The sequence below is a fragment of the Oncorhynchus tshawytscha genome, linkage group LG06, assembly GCF_018296145.1.
Source record: "Oncorhynchus tshawytscha isolate Ot180627B linkage group LG06, Otsh_v2.0, whole genome shotgun sequence".
Lineage (NCBI taxonomy): Eukaryota > Metazoa > Chordata > Actinopteri > Salmoniformes > Salmonidae > Oncorhynchus > Oncorhynchus tshawytscha.
Genome location: NC_056434.1, coordinates 78,877,021 through 78,898,064, shown reverse-complemented (window position 1 = coordinate 78,898,064; position 21,044 = coordinate 78,877,021).

Below are 21,044 nucleotides of genomic sequence, written 5' to 3'. Positions count from 1 at the left end.
CTCATATCTCCAAGACTGGGTGGTTGTAATAGCCCTATCTCAACCAGGAGCCTCTGGAAACCTAATCACAATTGTAATGGAATCATGCGAAACATAAAGTTGATTAGGGACAAAGGACTGGGAAACATGCTCATTTAATTGACAGCGATGATTTGAAACAGAGTCTGGTAAGGACTCATTATACAGGAAATGTATGTATTATTTTGAAGGAATGTGCAGAATTGACAAGTTTTTATGTATGACATTGATGAACATTGATGAAACGATAATTTTGATGTTATGATGCACAGTCTTTTAAATTCCTCTAGATTAGAAGTTAACTCTCAGCCATTCAGCAATAACGCCAGTCAGCATCACGTCACATGCTTATGACCCTGGGACTGAACACCTCCCTCTGGAACTGGATCCTGGACTTCCTTACGGGCTGACCCCAGGTGATGAAGGTAGGCAACATCACCTTCGCCACGCGAACCCTCAACACGGGGGCCCCACAGGGATGTGTGCTTAGTCTTCTCCACCACGCATGACTCCAACACCATCGGGGGGGTGGAATCACTGCTTGGTATGGCAATAGTACCGCCCTCGATCGCATGACACTACAGAGGGTGGTGCAGACAGTACATCACTGGGACCACGTTCCCTGCCATCAGGCGGTGTGAGAGGAAGGCCCGGAAAACCGTTAGATACTCCAGCCACCCAGGCCATAGACTGTTCTCTCTGCTTCCGCAAGGCAAACGGTACCGGTACATCTAGTCTGACACCATCAGGCTCCGGAACAGCTTCTATCCCCATGACATAACACTACTAAATAGCTAACTAAATAGGTAACATTTTGGCTACATGGACTACCTGAGTTGACCTTTGTATTTTATTCTTATTTTTGCACTGTCTTTATGCACACTCACAGGGCCCTAACACACACACTGACACTGCAACCCACATGCAAACACTCAGTCCATAATTTAATAACATGTGTGTGTGTGATTAAATGATGGAGTGAGTGTTTGTACGTGTGTTGTAGTGTCAGTGTGCGTTATACTGACTCAACACACACACACACATACACTCACATACAATCAAAATATACACTGCTGCTACTCTGTTTATCATACTGTATATCCTGATGCCTAGCCACCTTACCCCTATACATATCTACCTCTATCACTCCAGTATCCCTACACACGGTAAATATGGTACTTACTTTATCGTGCTCTTCTTATTTCTTATTTTCATATCGTGTTGTTTTTGTTCAACCTTGTTATTTTTAGTATTACATTGTTATTGATTCCTGCATTGTTGGGGTTAGAGCTTGCAAGAAAGGCATTTCACTGTACTTGTGCATGTGACATTAAAACTTGAAACTTGAAATGGAAACTTGAATACCATTATACATTATGCAAGCAATAAGTTGATCCTCCATCACGCTTCAATACCTAATGGACAGAATACGCAACAGAAAATACCTGGCCCTGAGTCGGATGCTGGGGAATACCCCAGCTTGTTAGAGCCTATTGTGGTTTAGATGATCTGTCCACTGAACACTGGAGATGTGTTTGTTACCAAATTGGCACTGACAGACTGATTTACGGGCCAGGGTCTAATATGACAGACATGGCCTTCATGGTGAGTCAGTTTTATGTAGTTTGCTTGAGGAACTCACGACCCAGTCGATGACCTTATCACCAATCTCATGGGTTCCCTCACCAGGTTAAAGGTCCACCTGGATCTTATGAGTATTGGATCATCTTATAGGGCAGGGGTACTCAACTCTTACCCTATGAGGTCTGGAGCCTGCTGGTTTTCTGTTCTACCTGACAATGAAATGCACACACCTGGAGTCCCAGGTCTAAATCAGTCCTTGATTAGAGGGGAACAATGAAAAATTGCAGTGGAACTGGCTTCGAGGTCCAGAGTTGAGTTTGAGGGTTATAGAGGAAATTAGATGGCAAAACTAGGTCCAATAAATCAAAACTGAGGGAGAGGATTTTCTTCAGAGTGGAGACCATGAACAGTAAGTGTCATCTTCCCTTTCACTGGCAAACCAAGTGTCATGCCCTGACCTTAGATATCTCTGTTTTTCTATATATTTTGGTTAGGTCAGGGTGCGACTCGGGTGGGTACTCTAGTTTTTGTATGTCTAGGGGTTTTTGTATATCTATGTTGGCCTGATATAGTTCCCAATCAGAGACAGCTGTTTATCGTTGTCTCTGATTGGGGATCATATTTAGGTAGTCTTTTTCCTAATTTGTGTTGTGGGATCTTGTCTATGTATAGTTGCCTTAGTGCACATTAGTAGCTTCACGGTTCGTTTGGTTGTTTGTTGTTTTGTTCAGTGAGTTTCGATTTATTAAAATGATATGGAACTCTACTCACGCTGCGCCTTGGTCCGATCCTTACGACGATCGTGACAGAAGATCTCACCACCAACGGACCAAGCAGCGTGTTCAAGAGGAGCAGGGATCCTGGGCCCGGGAGAAAAGTGAGTGGAGGACATCGTAGACCTGGGAGGAGGTAATGGCAGGGGACAAGACCCTGCCATGGAACAGGAGTAGGCAGCGAAAGAGGAACGGCGACGATACGAGGGGATACGGCTCGAGAGGCAGCTCCAAAAACATTTTTTGGGGGGGCACACGGGGAGATTGGCGGAGTCAGGGTTTAGACCTGAGCCAACTCCCCGTGCTTACTGTGGGGAGCGTGTGACTGGTCAGGCACCGTGTTATGAAGTGATGCGCACGGTGTCTCCAGTGGGCATTCATAGCCCAGTGCGCTCTATTCCAGCTCCCCGCATTTGCCGTGCTAGAGTGGGCATCCAGCCAGGACGGGTTGTGCCGGCTCAGCGCTCCTGGTCTCCAGTACACCTCTTCAGACCAGGATATCCTGCGCCGGCTTTACGAGCTGTATCCCCAGTGCATCTTCACAGCCCAGTGCGTCCTGTGCCAGCGTCTCGCACTTATTGAGCTAAAGTGAGCATCCAGCCAGGACGCACTGTGCCAGCTCCACGCTCCAGACCTCCAGTGCGCCTCCACAGTCCAGTACGTCCTGTGCCTCTTCCTTGCACTAGCCCTGAGGTACGTGTCACCAGCCCAGTACCGCCAGTACCGGTCCCACTCATCAGGCCTCCAGTGCGCCTCCACAGTCCAGTACGTCCTGTACCTTTTCCTCGCACTCGCCCTGAGATGCGTGTCACCAGGCCAGTACCACCAGTGCCGGCACCACGCATCAGGCCTCCAGTGCGCCTCCACAGTCCAGTACGTCCTGTGCCTCCTCCCCGCACTCGCGCTGAGGTGCGTGTCTTCAGCCCGATGCCATCTGTACCGGTCCCACGCATCAGGCCTCCAGTGCACCGCCACAGTCCAGAGCTTCCGGCGACAGTTCCCAGTTCAAACCGGCGACAGTTTTCAGTCCGGAACCTCCAACGACAGTCCACAGTGCGGAAGCTTCAACGACGGTCCACAGTCCGGAACCTGATACAACGGTCCACAGTCCGGAACCTCCAGCGACGGTCCCCAGTCCGGGGTCTTCAGCGATGAGCTGCAGTCCAGAGCCTCCAGCGATGATCCACGGTCCGGTTCCACAAAAGCGGAGGTATCAGTGTAAGGAGGGGGGGCTGCGTCCAGAACCGGAGCCGCCACCGAAGGTAGATATCCACCCGGACCCTCCCCTATAGGTCGGGCCAGGAGTCGCACCTTTGGGTGGGGGGCAAACCAACTGTCACGCCCTGACCTTAGATATCTCTGTTTTTCTATATATTTTGGTTAGGTCAGGGTGTGACTAGGGTGGTTACTTTAGTTTTTGTATGTCTACTTTGGCCTGATATGGTTCCCAATCAGAGACAGCTGTTTATCGTTGTCTCTGATTGGGGATCATATTTAGGTAGCCATTTTCCTCATTTGTGTTGTGGGATCTTGTCTATGTATACAGGGTAGTTGCCTTAGTGCACATCAGTAGCTTCACGTTTCATTTGGTTGTTTGTTGTTTTGTTCAGTTATATCCTTCCTGTTTGGCCCTGTCCGGGGGTGTCCTCGGATGGGGCCACAGTGTCTCCTGACCCCTCCTGTCTCAGCCTCCAGTATTTATGCTGCAGTAGTTTATGTGTCGGGGGGCTAGGGTCAGTTTGTTATATCTGGAGTACCTCTCCTGTCCTATTCGGTGTCCTGTGTGAATCTAGGTGTGCGTTCTCTAATTCTCTCTTTCTCTCTTTCTCTCTCTCTCTCAGAGGACCTGAGCCCTAGGACCATGCCCCAGGACTACCTGACATGATGACTCCTTGCTGTCCCCAGTCCACCTGGCCGTGCTGCTGCTCCAGTTTCAACTGACCTGAGCCCTAGGACCATGCCCCAGGACTATCTGACATGATGACTCCTTGCTGTCCCCAGTCCACCTGACCGTGCTGCTGCTCCAGTTTCAACTGTTCTGCCTTATTATTATACGACCATGCTGGTCATTTATGAACATTTGAACATCTTGGCCATGTTCTGTTATAATCTCCACCCGGCACAGCCAGAAGAGGACTGGCCACCCCACATAGCCTGGTTCCTCTCTAGGTTTCTTCCTAGGTTTTGGCCTTTCTAGGGAGTTTTTCCTAGCCACCGTGCTTCTACACCTGCATTGCTTGCTGTTTGGGGTTTTAGGTTGGGTTTCTGTACAGCACTTTGAGATATCAGCTGATGTACGAAGGGCTATATAAATAAATTTGATTTGATTCAGTGAGTTTCGATTCATTAAAATTATGTGGAACTCTACTCATGCTGCGCCTTGGTCTGATCCTTACAACGATCGTGACACCAAGGGCAAATTGAACATGGAAATTGAACATTTACAAACATAGATCATAGGTATGTTCTAAATTAAGTACTTTGTTTTATTTAAAGAAACAATCCCCATTTCATTCAAGATCTAAACTTTGATAAGCTACTGATATGGAAAAATATTGAATTTAGGCAATACAAAACCATAACTTTGATCTTATGTTTCCAAATGGGCCCAAATACAACACACACTGTAGGCTGGGGGTACACCTTATTTTGGGCCCCTGGGGGACCTGTAATCACAGTCCTGTTGTAGGTTGAAATCTCTGTAATGGATAAATTAAGCAAACAGCTCTTCATAGCATCCTAACTAATTCTGTAAATACATTTGTGTCTCAAGCCACATGGAAGACATTAATGCCCAGTAATGGTCTCAGTGCTTCATTGGTCCAGTAATCAAAGGCACAAACCACCCTACAACGCCCCTGGGACCTTAAGTCATCAGATCCAATCACATTACATCTTTGTCTTTCTGGGCTGATCTCAGAGGTAGAGCCATGTTTTGCATTTCCTTCGATACTAACAAGATAAATAGTGTATTTAAGGCATGTCATTCAACTCTCTGAGGAGTTGGTTCTCTGGATATTGTCTATCTGTGACAGTCAGAGAGCAGGAGAGTGTTCACAGGTAAAATTCTTTCATGCCTTTGTCAAAAGAATTGTACAGTAGAATTGAATATGAATATATTTTCTGGTTGTTCCAGATACACATGACAGATTTTACTGCTACACAAGAACAGTTGCATTCAGAGGAAGTACTTATGGGGAAGGAATTCTTATCACAGATGTTGAGAGATATTTCACAAACATTTTTGTAAAAATGCTTTCTTAAGGTGTCAATTTTGCCCTGCCCTAGACCGACATCTTGAGAACAGTCAGAGGTGAGTGAGTACTACAATATAAAAAATTATCAAGTTCAATAACAGGTGTGAAGGCACACTCTGTTTTATGATGTACCTCGGGACAAACAGGAATATTGGCAGAGAGAAAAACCTAGTTTAGCGGGCACACTGGGGGATGGAATAGTTCCCTAAATACCTCTATTAAACTCATATTGTTTTGACACATCCATCTCTAGTCCCTATGTCACCTGGATTCGTGAGCAGCAATGACAATGAAAAATTGAGAAAAATGGAAGAAAATCTGGACATGGCCTATATCAAAGAGTTCTGCATGTTTACACCTGGCTTTGTCCTATTGCATCCCAGACAGTAAATCATTCGGAGATTAATACTTTTTGCATTGCAATTTCTTATAATAAATAGGCCTACTTATTGTCCAGCAAAAGAGGTTTCATATAACTTTCGCATTCTCTCTGTCTACAATGTATCTTATTACTGAAAATATGAATATGTAAAGTTACCACTTGACACGTGTGCTTTCCAACTTCCTACTTGATTGGTTGATCAAGTGAGGTGAAGATCATGAGGACAGCAAGATGTCAGAGCACTTGCGAAAAACGGATGTGTATTCTTATTTTAGGGGTTGCCTTAAGTTGTTTTTATGTTGACAATGCTGAATACGTGGTACCCAAGTAAGAGTCATATAAAGAAAACACAATGATTCCGAGACAAGGGACAAAAAATGACTTATTTTCAGGTTCGCGCCTGTGCCACTGCGGCATGCCAGCCAGCTATCGAGACAGTGCATGACAGTATGCTAATCTAAACATGGTTGCTAGATAGTTAGCCAGACACAAACATGCAACACTAAACGCTATGTGTATTTGAAGATTACGAAATGTATCCAGATTATATTAACAAACTCCTAGTAGCTAACTTGTTGGCTGGCTAAATTATGGTGATGACCATAGTCACAGACAGTAACTTTGCTAGCTAAAGTCGCTACTGTTAAGTTACTATTTGTTCAAGCCAACGGCTAGCTGTGTAGTTAGCTATCATTAGCTGTTAAAGCTGGCCAACTAGATAGCTAGTTACTTGTCTGCCGTTCGGCATGTTCTACCTAGCTAGCAGTTTATTTGGCTGCACTATAAGCAATTCACAATGATCTGCGGGGCTAGCATGTTGTGTTATTTGATTTTGAACACTAAGTCACTGGTCTCATTATATTTTCTAGGTATTTCACACCATTTTATGTGAAGTTTAACAGGATATCTCTAAGTGAAATATACTGTCAGATATTCTCTCCTTCTGCGTCGCTCAGAAATAACGCTGATATCTGAAACTCATGTCGAACGACTATGAAGAGCGAGCCACAATGATAGCCGCAGTGGAATTGCAGTAATTTGTCCCATTTGGCGTATTCAGTACATTAACCACCCGGACGATGTAAACCTGCAGCTGCAAGCCTCTAAGCTCAGGTCCTCAGACACATGGGGGGTCTGTTGTGTGGTGGTTCCTTTTGATACAGACAACAGTCACTATTGTGTGGATGTTTACAGGAGTGTTGGTTGCTGAGAAAGGGTTCCAGTGTGGACAGTGATGAGAATGAGGAGGAGCTCTAAGCAGCAGGAAACAATGGTCAAAGGGAGCAGAGGGAACAAGAGTCAAGCTTCCCATGTTTACAAGGCTTTCACTGTGGGCAGTCCAGTACTACAGGTAATTGAACTAAACATGTCATATTGAGCATACACCGAGTTTACAAAACATTAGGAACACACCTTCCTAGTATTGAGTTCAAATCAAATTGTATTAGTCACATGTGCCGAATACAACAGGTGTTGATTTCATTTTGTGTAGACATTACAGTGAAATGCTTACTTATGAGCCCCTAACAACAGTGCAGTTAAAAAAATATGGATAAGAATAAGAGATACAAGTAACAAGAAACTAAAGAGCAGCAGTAAAAAAATAAGAATATATACAGGTGGGTGCCGGTACAGAGTCAATGTGCGGGGGCACCGGTTAGTTGAGGTAGTATGTACATGTAGGTAGAGTTCTTAAAGTTACTATGCATAGATGACAAGAGAGTGGGGGTGGGGGGGCAATGCAAATAGTCTGGGTAGCCATTTGATTAGATGTTCAGGAGTATTATGGCTTGGGGTAGAAGCCTCTTGGACCTAGACTTGGCGCTCTGTTACCGCTTGCCATGCGGTAGCCGAGAGAACAGTCTATGACTAGGGTGGCTGGAGTCTTTGACAATCTTTAGGGCCTTCCTCTGACACCGCCTGGTATAGAGGTCCTGGATGGCAGGAAGCTTATGTGCTGGGCCATTCAGAGTACCCTCTGTAGTGCCTTGCGGCCGAGCAGTTGCCATACCAGGCAGTGATGCAACCAGTCAGCTGTCAGCATGCTCTCGATGGTGAAGTTGTAGAACCTTTTGAGGATCTGAGGACCCAAGCCAAATCTTTTCAGTCTCCTGAGGGGGAATAGGTTAGTTTGTTGGTGATGTGGACACCAATACTCAACTTTCTCCACTTCAGCCCTGTCGATGAGAATGGGGGCGTGCTCGGTACTCATTTTCCTGTAGTCCACAATCACCTGCTTTATCTTGATCACGTTGAGGGAGAGGTTGTTGTCCTGGCACCACATGGCCGTGTCTCTGACCTCCTCCCTATAGGCTGTCTCATTGTTGTCGGTGATCAGGCCTACCACAGTTGTCATCGGCAAATCTAATGATGGTATTGGAGTCCTGCCTGGCCGTGCAGTCATGAGTGAACAGGGAGTACAGGAGGGGGCTGAGCACGAACCCCCGAGGCACCCCTGTGTTGAGGATCAGTGTGGCGGATGTGTTGTTACCTACCCTTACCACCTGGGGGTGGTCCGTCAGGAATTCCAGAATCCAGTTGCAGTGGGAGATGTTTAGTCCCGGGGTCCTTAGCTTATTGATGAGCTTTGAGGGCTCTATGATGTTGAACGCTGAGATGGTATGTAAACAGCTACGAAGAATACAGATGAGACGATGAATAGCATTCTCACATGGGTGTGCCTTTTGTACAGGTGGGAAAGGACAGTGTGGAGTGTAATAGAGACTACATCATCTGTGGATCTGTTGGGGCGGTATGCAAATTGGAGAGTGTCTAGGGTTTCTGGGATGATGGTGTTGATGTGAGCCATGTCCAGCCTTTCAAAGCACATCATGGCTACAGACGTGAGTGCTACGGGTCGGTAGTGATTTAGGCAGGTTACCTTAGTGTTCTGGGAACAGGCACTATGGTGGTCTGCTTAAAACATGTTGGTATTACAGACTTGGACAGGGAGAGGTTGAGAATGTCAGTGAAGACACTTGCCAGTTGGTCAGCGCATGCTTGCAGTACACGTCCTGATAATCCATCTGGCCCCGTGGCGTTGTGAAAGTTGACCTGTCTAAAGGTCTTACTCACATTGGCTGCGGAGAGCGTGATCACACAATCTTCCGGTATAGCTGGTGCTCTCATGCATGTTTCAGTGTTATTTGCCTCAAAGCGAGCGTAGAAGTAATTTAGCTTGTTTAGTAGGCTCGTGTCAATGGGCAGCTCTCGGCTCTGCTTCCATTTGTAGTCTATAATGATGTTGTGACGTTGTATTAGTTAATGTGACGAGTGTTGTTCATCGAATGGTTAAAAGTTTCTAATTGCGTGATTAACTGAATCAAGCAATTATTAACTCATTAATAATTAACAGCCGCTAATTAACCAGTTACCTCTTCAATCTAGTTCTGAACATCGATTAGTCCGTGAATCTGCACAGACCCGGGTCTCACCAATGAGTTCGTAGCACACCAATCTTAGTTGAATATTTATTTACTAAAAAGCTAAAATGATGATAAAAGATTCACATAGACAAAACACATTATAGGCTATTGATTAGAACTTAGTATAACGGGCCAACACTATGGCGCGTGTTACCTAAAATGGGGATTTCAAAGAGAGAGAAAAAAAAGAAAGTACACGAGAGAAATATACATTTGGGTGAATTTGTCAGCTATGCTATTCTAACCCTAGCCTTGCCCCAAACTGACGCTCTTATGGGTCAGAATATAATGATGTAATTACGTGGGGAAGACCTCAGAGGATTCTCTGTGTGGACCGTTCAGGCTGCTCGATGACGCACTTCCCCGGCGCACCTTTCTGGTCGTCCTCACGATGTCAGCGTCCTTTTGGCTTAGAAGTCTGTTCCCTCACCCTTGCTCTGGAAGGGGTCTTCTGAGGACAGACAGCTCTGTAGCTCAGAGCTCACATCATAGGGATGAAACCATTTAGATACCACGATTCGCTGGGATTGGATGCTAGGGGGTCCGGCTTGAATTCACCTGCTTAGACACAGCTACTCATCCGTAGCTTGGGTAGAAAAAGATTTCTTTGTCTTCAAACTTGTTGCGTTCTGTTTTTTAAAACTTTTTTAGACCTTAGCTCCAGCTTGGGTCACGTAGTCTTCCTTTGTAAATTCTTTACTCACAGGTTTTATACCCTTGGGTCAGAAGTGGGCGTAACCGCCTTTAGGGCAATTCTCTGGGCGTACCAAGTTAATGAGGCAAGGTCTAGATTTTACTCAAATCCAATTTTAGATGACTAACTTCACATTTCACCTTTACCAAAACATTCCCTTTGATTTGGACATTTTCCACACAACGTACAATGTATAAACATCAAACATATACTAGGAAAACTCTACACGTTACAATGTTTTCGTAATAACGTCATCTATTAACATTTAATAACAAAACAAAAATGACATACATTTTCATATTCCATCTATCGTCATGACCACCTTTGTGGCTGACGGAAACCATTGTTCCAAAGTCCCTTTATTTCATGTTTAATGTTCTGAGGCTGGTTCTCCATAGTAACAGGACAAAGGAATTTGTCTGTGGCCTGAGATTTACCAGGGGCATGAGGGGTCATAAAACCCCCACATCTTCAGACCTCTAGATCTCTCTTCCTCTGTTGGGGTTGAGAGATAATCTGTAGGGTTGTGGTCTCCTGTAACCTGACCTGATCAGGACAGTCATGACAATGGTTGGCAGGCCCTGCCACATTCGACGAGCGTCAGAGCCGGTGTAGTACAACTCAAGCTTAGTCCTGTATTGACGCTTTGCCTGTTTGATGGTTCGTCGGAGGGCATAGCGGGATGTCTTATTAACTTCCGGATTAGAGTCCCGCTCCTTGAAAGCGGCAGCTCTACTCTTTAGCTCAGTGCGAATGCTGCCTGTAATCCATGGCTTCTGGTTGGGGTATGTACGTACGGTCATTGTGGGGACGACGTCATCAATGCACTTATTGATGAAGCCAATGACAGATGTGGTGTACTCCTCAATGGCTTTGGAGGACTCCTGGAACATATTCCAGTCTGTGCTAGAAAAACAGTCATGTAGCTTAGCATCTGCTTCATCTGACCACTTTTTTATTGATCTAGTCACTGGTGCTTCCTGCTTTAATTTAGGCTTGTAAGCAGGAATCAGGAGGATGGAATTATGGTCAGATTTGCCAAATGTAGGGAGAGTGTAATATTGGTCTCTGTGTGTGGAGGATAGGTGGTCCAGAGTTATTTTCCCTCTGGTTGCACATTTAACATGCTGATAGAAATTTGGTAAAACAGATTTGTTTCCCTGTGTTAAAGTCCCTGGCTATTATGACCGCCACCTCTGGGTGAGCGTTATCTTGTGTGCTTGTGGCGGAATACAGCTATCTTAGTGCCAACCTCTGACTGAGGTGTTATGTAAACAGCTACGAAGAATACAGATGAGAATTCTCTCGGTAGGTAGTGTGGTCTACAGCTTTCATAATATACTCTACTTCAGGCGAGCAAAACCTTGAGACTTCCTTAGATATCGTGCACCAGCTGTTAAATATATCACTAGCCACTTTAAACAATGCTACCTAATATAATGTTTACATACCCTACATTATTCATCTCATATGTATACGTATATACTGTACTCTATATCATCTACTGCATCCTTATGTAATACATGTATCACTAGCCACTTTAACTATGCCACTTTGTTTACATACTCATCTCATATGTATATACTGTACTCGATACCATCTACTGTATCTTGCCTAAGCTGCTCTGTACCATCACTCATTCATATATCTTTATGTACATATTCTTTATCCCCTTACACTTGTGTATACTGTACATACATACTGTGTGTACATTATATGACATGTCTGTTTTCATCGTCAACATTGAGATAGTAGTCAGCTTATCAATAATACTTTTTTTCAGTATGTATATGCAGTAATATCTCCCTAACTCCCTTTTTCAAGCATTATGGTGTAATTTTGGTATTGGGCAAAAGAAGTAGGCCTATGCCACATCCTCTTCCTCACGACGTGTCATCATTAAATTCCAGAGCTCATTGATGTACATTTTAAACATTTTTTCTCCATTGATGTTGTGAAGTGGTTAATTTGCTTTCTTGTATTGCAGAGCAGGATGTTATGGAACAGACTGTGTGTATTGTCCCGAGCAGCTGTGTGAATGTGCACAGTGTGACACCGAAGGACTTAATCTCCCCTCTACACTTTCAGGTGAGTTCCTTATCGCTGACTGATGTAACAGCGCGTTGTCTAAAATGTGTGCTAGCAACCATTTGATGTGTTTATGGTGTGTTGAATTTTGTGATGTACTACCCTGTGATGACATCTTGAATTGTGATGTACTGTCAACATTGGTTAGAGAAATCCTTTTTTGAACATTTTGTCATGTCTTCCAGTCCTGGCCATCTAATTTCCTCATTAGAATCCCTTAAGTAGAACCAGCAGATATGGACAGTAATTATGTTTGTTTTACACAGTTATTTATATTTCCCAGGACCAGTCCATTGTCTTCTTAACCAATGGTAATGAGTGATTTGGCTCACTGACAGCTGACGAGAGGCTTCAGATTACAATGAAAAACAGCATCATGCAATTTACGGCCTTGGCATGTATGTGTCATTATTTTTCACATCTAAATCCACTTGACATGATTTAATTTTTGTATTTTTTTCCTGGTGAGTTATGGGAAACACTGAGTAAACCTAGGCCTACGTCGTGACGTACAGGGGAAATGACGGTGGTTTCTTGGGGGTGAATTTAGCTCATGTTGATTGGGTCCACATTTACAGACCAGAATTTTTTTAACCAGTTGTAGTTGATAAGACAAGACTAAGACTCCATCATTCTACAATCATGGTAAATAGGGATATGTCTTGATCCCCAACAAGAGATACTATGAGAATGCAGACTGTCTGTTTCTTTTAGTGAGCCATTCAAATGTTAACTAGAGTCATGATTCACAAGATTATCAAACTTTTTTTCTCCAACATCACCTTGAATAGGATTTCATGAAATTACAGGTCTTCAGTGTGTAGCCCACTAAATTTGGTCTGCTGTTGGAACGCAAAAAGCCCTGCACCCGGGGCTCCTCCAAGTCCTCCCGGGTACATACAGTACACAGCAAAAACCCATAATACCCACTCCCTGCTGTTTCTGATCCCTTTTGGTCGATGCTAGTGTGTCAGGAGTGTTTTGAACATGCCACTGTTTGTGTCTCTGTGTTCTCAGGGAACCTCTTCCCACTGTATTCAGTATGCTGCACCTTCTGGATGAGAGTGGTGTGCATACCTACAGGTGAGACTCTCAATAGAAATAGTCAACACAAATGTGAAACAAATTGTGGCAAAGAGAATGATGGAAAGCACCATATAAATAAACTATAATGGATGTTGAAACCTGAATGTTGGAGCCAGCATACTGTTGGTCCTCTTGCGCTCCTTGACTGCTCTGTTAGCTGGCTGCCGGTACCTTAATTGCTAGCCCCATTATGGCTTGTTAATTGCTCATCTCCTGTGTCTCTGGCAGGTCTGTTCGAGGCTGCCTGTGTGCAATACGTCTCTGACAGCACCATGAAAATCATCTTCTTCAACTGCAAGCCCTCCATAGTTATATGACACTGTGCAGGGCATACACTCAGTCACTCCAGATGTAAGATAACATGCAAGAACAGCCCCTTGTGTTAGAAATGTTTAATGTTTCCTTCATGATTTTTCAGTGGTGAAAAAATGGATTATTCATGGCATAAATGGAATTTAAGAATATAATTCTCATGGCATTAGTGATGACTCAAAGCCGAGTTACAATCCCTTAGATTGGACTTAAGTTGGTCTGACCAGGGCCAGGGATAGTTCACCCAAATTACAAAATGAAACAGGTTTTCTTACCCTGTAAGCAGTCTATGGACAAGGTATCACAGCAATCTATGCTTTGGTTTTATTTCCCTGGCACTGTTTTCAAATGCTAACGTTTTAGAATTTGTGGCACAAATCCCATTCAGGTCATGGTACTGATCTTAGCATTATTCATTCATCATGTCCAAATCATCCGAAACTATGTCAAATTGATTGTGACGCCCAACAAAGGCCCTTAAAGATGATTTGAATATCATGTGCAATAATGATTAATATTGGTACCATGATTTGAATGGGATTCCATGGGATGACGCATTCTCAGGATGGGTGAGCCTAGTATGTTGATATTTGTTGCATACTGCATTCGGTTTTAATAAACAGTATGTCTAAGTATTATGTAGTACGATTAGTATGTCGTTTTAGTAAGTAGTAGGCAAGACAGACATGGACACTGCCCATGTAACAAATAATCGAACCCTGATCCGAACTATAGCAAACGGACGTTGACCCTTTTTGTTTGAGTGCCATCGGTCCAAATTGGACTGATATAAATTGCTAGTTTGGTCTTGGGTTCGGGCTTTCCGAGTTGGGACCTATATTTCTAGAATGTCACCTGAAAACGATACATAGAGAACATCCTACAGGTATGGAACGGTAATGACGCTAAAATTCACAGCAGAGAGAAGTTGAGAAAAAATAGACTTCTTGGATCTTAAAGTCAACAAAAATAAAGAAAACAAGTTGGGACAACTATCTTCTGCAAGCCGCAGAGTAGGAGTACACTTTTACGTGCAGACCGTAACCACCCAGGGCACCTTAAGCGGAACATATCGGTGGGTCAATTCCTAAGACTTCGATGTAACTGAGCACAAAGCCATTGATATGTGCACCAGGCTCCTGCAATGTGGGAATGATTATAGTGCCATTGAACAGGGCTATACCTGTGCTTGAGACTGAACGTGGAAGCCTACTCAATGGCACTAATAGAAACCTGGACAAAATGCCCCCACGTCAGTGGTTTTCCACAGAGTGCGGTCTCGTCCATTGTATTGAAACAAAAGTGATCCAAGTCTACCAGTGTTCACAACATTGCCCCCTCTCATTGGTTTTAGCAGATTGTTATGCAAAGCATGCAGCTGCCCAAGAAGCATGACACTTGGCCCCAGGCCCGTGTGGCCACTGTGTACATTGTGACAACATGACCAATACTACAGTACTTTTCCACCTGAGAACAGGTAAATTATACAAAATCCAAAGCTTCATTAATTGTAGCACCACAAATATCATATACATGCTCAAACTTCTGTGGGCTGCTTCTATTGGTCAAACTAAATGAGCATTGAAACTCCGCATCGCCGAACATAAGGCTGCTATTCGTAATATAAACACGGACTATGCTATTGCACGTCACTGTATAGAAGCCAACCATGGCTTACCTGCCTCCCTGCGCTTTGTAGCCATAGAACGCGTCCAAATTTCACCAAGAGGACGTGAACTTAAACAGGCTAAACAATGATTTTTCAATGTCTTCGTTTATATAATGTTGCCTTGATTTTTTGGGGGAGTGTCTCTGGATTCACAGACACCCAAATATCACTTATGCTTATTTTGACACCCAGCTTTCTGATGACCTCATCACCAGGCCTCCACTCATGGACTTACTCACCCAGCATCTTCAGCCTGGCTGCACTCAGGTGAGTTTATACCAGGCGTCTTCAGTTCTGTCCCTGGAGTGCCACAGAGTGCAGGCTTTCAGTCAGATACCCAAATAGGATATTAATATGATATAAATGGGGTGCCTGCTGTCCCACAGGATCATACAGTTTTAGTCAAACATTCATGCTCAAAAGCTTGTCTCATTTACAACAACCACACCATTGACCATAATTAGCCACCCCTCTGCTGTCTTCTGACCCATGTCTGTAGCCGGTTCCACTCCCCTGGCATGGCGGCGCCCTCCTTGGCAACGGTGCAGTTTAACGTGATACCACTCATGTCCCCCAGAGGGCACAGCTTCCCGCCCTCGCCCAACAGAACTGCCAACGAGTCTGTGCTTGTTCCAGAGATGAAGCCCATGGTGCCTGATCTATGCACTGAGCAGCTGTGGAGTGAGACGGCCTCCTCCCACAGGCCAGTGTCTGATATTCACCTCTGCACCGCTGGCTATAGTGGTGTCATGGATCCTGCTCTGTGGCCTAGTTGGCTGACCCACTCTGTTAGATGTTACTGTAGACATGTTTACATTGCTTTTGTCTAATAAACCTGGGTCAATGTCCCATTTATTTTTATTGCGACATGTTTAATGGTAACTGCAGATTATAAGCGATATTTTCAAAATATCTACAATTTTTATCCATTCAATGGTGGATTTTTGTTTTGTAAAACTTACCATGTTGTGACAAATGATGGAAACTGTGTTTTGATCATTTGACAAATCATTTTGAAGTTATGCGCAGTATAATTTTTAAAAAAAATCTGTAAATATGATATTTTTTAGGGTTGTGTCACAATGTTCAGCTGTTTTTATCGACACGATAGTTAAATGGAAACACCACAGTATGCAATTTTCCCATTTTTTTTCTGTGCAAACTTTCTAAGTGTCAACAAACAATCTCTGGACAAGTTAATGGAAATATAGCTTGTGTTTACAATATGTTTTTAAATGCAGAAAATATTTGTATTAGGTGTGATAAATAATTACAACGTCCTGAACATATTGTAATATCATTTCCATGGAAACCATTGTAGGGCATACTGTGAAATCTGTAGGAGAATTCAATGAAATAGATCTTTATTGTCCCTGTAGGGCACTTCTTGTGCTGCATAAAAATGCATGTATATACACACAGTAAATACCCATTGACATCGGGAAGATTTAAAAGCATTGAAAAAGAGCCATAGATGTATAAAATATACAGTAAATATCTGGCTTGTACAGTAAATATCTCGCTTCTACAGTAAATATCTGGCTGCTGTAGTTATGGTCTGCATCTGTGAGATGGGTTAACAACACTCTGCTTCTGCAGGGAGCTGAGCTGCCAGGCCTCCAAGGTGTTCAGCTTTCTGTGTCCTGTAGCTTTCTTTGTCCTGTAGCTTTCTGTGTCCTGAATTGCTCTAGAATGTAGAGCTGAAATGGTTGAGTTCCTCCAACTTGGCACTTATCATCTTGATTGTGTCTATACATCCTGGGTAGCTGATTTAAATGTTCTGTTTGTCCCTCCTCCCTTTCTGTTGGCCAGGTGGCAGTGCTCTCCCCTGTATCAGAGCTGAGGGACTCCACCAAGCACCACGAGCCCTCCTGTCTGGGTGACTACATCTTCCAAGTCTGTTCCCTAGATCCACGCCCTCGGAGACCCCTTCAGCAGCAGTGTCACCCTGGTGTGTGCGTGTATTGATATGTGTGAAAGGGGGAGGGTATAATGAGTGTGTGAGTGTGGACCTCAAGGGATAAATGTTTCTTGAATGGACGCTAATTAATACATCTTTATGTATTGTAACATAGAAAAGCTCCGCTTGTGTATAGAACAGAACAGAGCACCAGAGGCATGTTGGTATGTTTACTGGGTCTAATAAGGTCACAGCTCTCTAGGTCGACATTGTTACCTGCAAGGGGTAGTTTTGTCAAGACCGGTGAAGACATGCCATTCAGCCAAGGGAACTTCTCTCCCAGACCTGTCAGTCATTTCCATGCCCTTCTGAGCAAACCACTTTTAACAGATGTTTTTGAAAAGATTTGTAAATGTCAAAGTCCAATTGAGTAGGTTCTAAAACATGTCATATTGATTAGATATTTATCCCCTGATATCTTAATATATATAAAATTATTCAGCAATATGTAACATTCAAGAGCGTTGAATGACATGTAGATCTCAAATGATCCATATCTCTGTTTGTCTGTTTAGTTTTTTTGTAGGAGCTAAGCAATGGCACAATGCTGAGGAGAACTAGCCCTGAAATTGCTACCTTGGCGCTGCGTAAGGTTAACATGACAATGTGCAAAACCAATGTGTGTGGTGAGATTGGGCATTGGATTCGATGTCACACAGCTGAGTCATTCAGCGTTGATGGCCTGAAAATTGGGTTTAAGTGCTCCCAACCTCCTGCTGTCACATTGACGTAAACCTAAGGGGATCCCACCATTCCTCGCTCGTACCTACACACTCACTTTCCCCTAAACTCAGAACCCCTCATTTTTGTATTCTAATTTGTTATTTAGCCCCCTCTCCCCAAATGTCTATTGGCATCCCTACCCCACACAGTGTCATATCTCCTGGCTAGCCACATGGCACACACACACACACACACACTGGCACACACACACACACACAAGCATACACACACAAGCATACACACACACACACACACCAAGCATACACACACACACACCAAGCATACTCGCACACACACACACACACCAAGCACACTCACGCACACGCATGCACGCACACACACAAAGCATACACGCACACACAAAAAAACAAAGCACACACACAAACCAAGCATACACACACACACCAATCATATACACACACACACACAAGCATACACACACACACCAATCATACACACACACAAGCATACACACACACAAGCATACACACACACAAGCATACACACACACACAAGCATACAAACACACACAAGCAAACAAACACACACATACCAAGCATACAAACATATACAAACACACACACACACACACACACACACCAAGCATACTCACACACCAAGCACACTCACACACACACACACCAAGCACACTCACGCGCACACACGCATGCACGCATGCACACACACACACAAAGCATACACACACACAAAGCATACACACACACACCAAGCATACACACACACACACACACACCAAGCATACACACACACACACCAATCATGCATGCATACAAACACACACACACACACACAAGCATACACACACACAAGCATACACACACACACACAAGCATACAAACACACACACACAAGCATACAAACACGCATACAAACACACACACACAAGCATACAAACACACACACACAAGCATACAAACACACACACACACAAGCATACAAACACACACCAAGCATACTCACACACCAAGCATACACACACACACAAACCAAGCATACACACACACCAATCATATACACACACACACACACCAAGCATATACACACACACACACACCAAGCATATACACACACACACACACACACCAAGCATACACACACACACACACACACACACACAAAAACAAAGCATCCACACACACAAGCATGCACACGCACACGAGGATACACACACGCATACAAACACACAGCAAACAAACACACACATACCAAGCATACAAACATATACAAACACACACACACACACACACACACACACACCAAGCATACTCGCACACCAAGCATACTCACACACCAAGCACACTCACACACACACACACCAAGCACACTCATGCGCACGCACACGCATGCACGCACGCACACACACACACACAAAGCATACACACACACACACACACGCATATACACACCAAGCACACACACAAAAACAAGCATACACACACATGCGCATACACACGCACACACACAAAGCACATACACGCACACACACAAAGCACATACACACGCACACACACAAAGCATGCACACACGCACACACACAAAGCATGCACACACGCACACACACAAAGCATGCACACACGCACACACACAAAAACAAAGCATACACACACACACACACACAAGCATACAAACACACATACACAAGCATACACACACACACACCAAGCATACTCACGCACACGCATGCACGCACACACACAAAGCATACACACAGACACACACACAAAAAAACAAAGCATACACACACACACACACCAAGCATATACACACACACACACACACACACACCAAGCATACACACACACACAAAAACAAAGCATACACACACACAAGCATCCACACACACACACACAAGCATGCACACACAGCATACGCACACAAGGATACACACACACACCAAGCACACACACACACATAAAAACAAGCATACACACACACACACGCATACACGCACACAAGCATACACACGCACACAAGCACACACACACACACACGAAGCACACACACACACACATAAAAACAAGCATACACACACATGCGCATACACGCACACACACAAAGCGCATACACGCACACACACAAAGCACATACACGCACACACACAAAGCACATACACACGCACACAAAAACAAAGCATACACACAAAAACAAAGCATACACACACACACACAAGCACACACACACACAAGCATACACACACACAAGCATACACACACACAAGCATACACACACACAAGCATACACACACACAAGCATACACACACACAAGCATACACACACAAGCATACACACACACAAGCATACACACACACAAGCATACACACACACAAGCATACACACACACAAGCATACACAAGCATACACACACACAAGCATACACACACACAAGCATACACACACACAAGCATACACACACAAGCACACACACACAAGCATACACACACAAGCATACACACACACAAGCATACACACACACAAGCATACACAAGCATACACACACACAAGCATACACACACAAGCATACACACACACAAGCATACACACACAAGCACACACACACAAGCATACACACACACAAGCATACACACACACCCGCACTCATACACTCATGCGCACACACACAAAAACAAAGCACAGAAGCATACACACAAAAACAAAGCACACAAGCATACACACACACAAGCATACACACACACAAGCATACACACACACAAGCATACACACACACAAGCATGCACACACACAGAGCATACACTCACGTGCACACACACAAAGCATGCGCGCGCTCACACAATGCATACACACACACCCGCACGCATACACTCATGCGCACGCACACACAAAGCACACACACACACAAAGCATACACAGTCACGCACACACAAAACATACACACGCTCACACACACACAAAGCACACCAACACACAAAGAAAACACACACACACACAAAGCATACACACGCACATGCACAATGCACACAAAGCACATGCATAAACACAAAGCATACACACACACAAAGCATACACACACACACCAAGCATACACACACACACA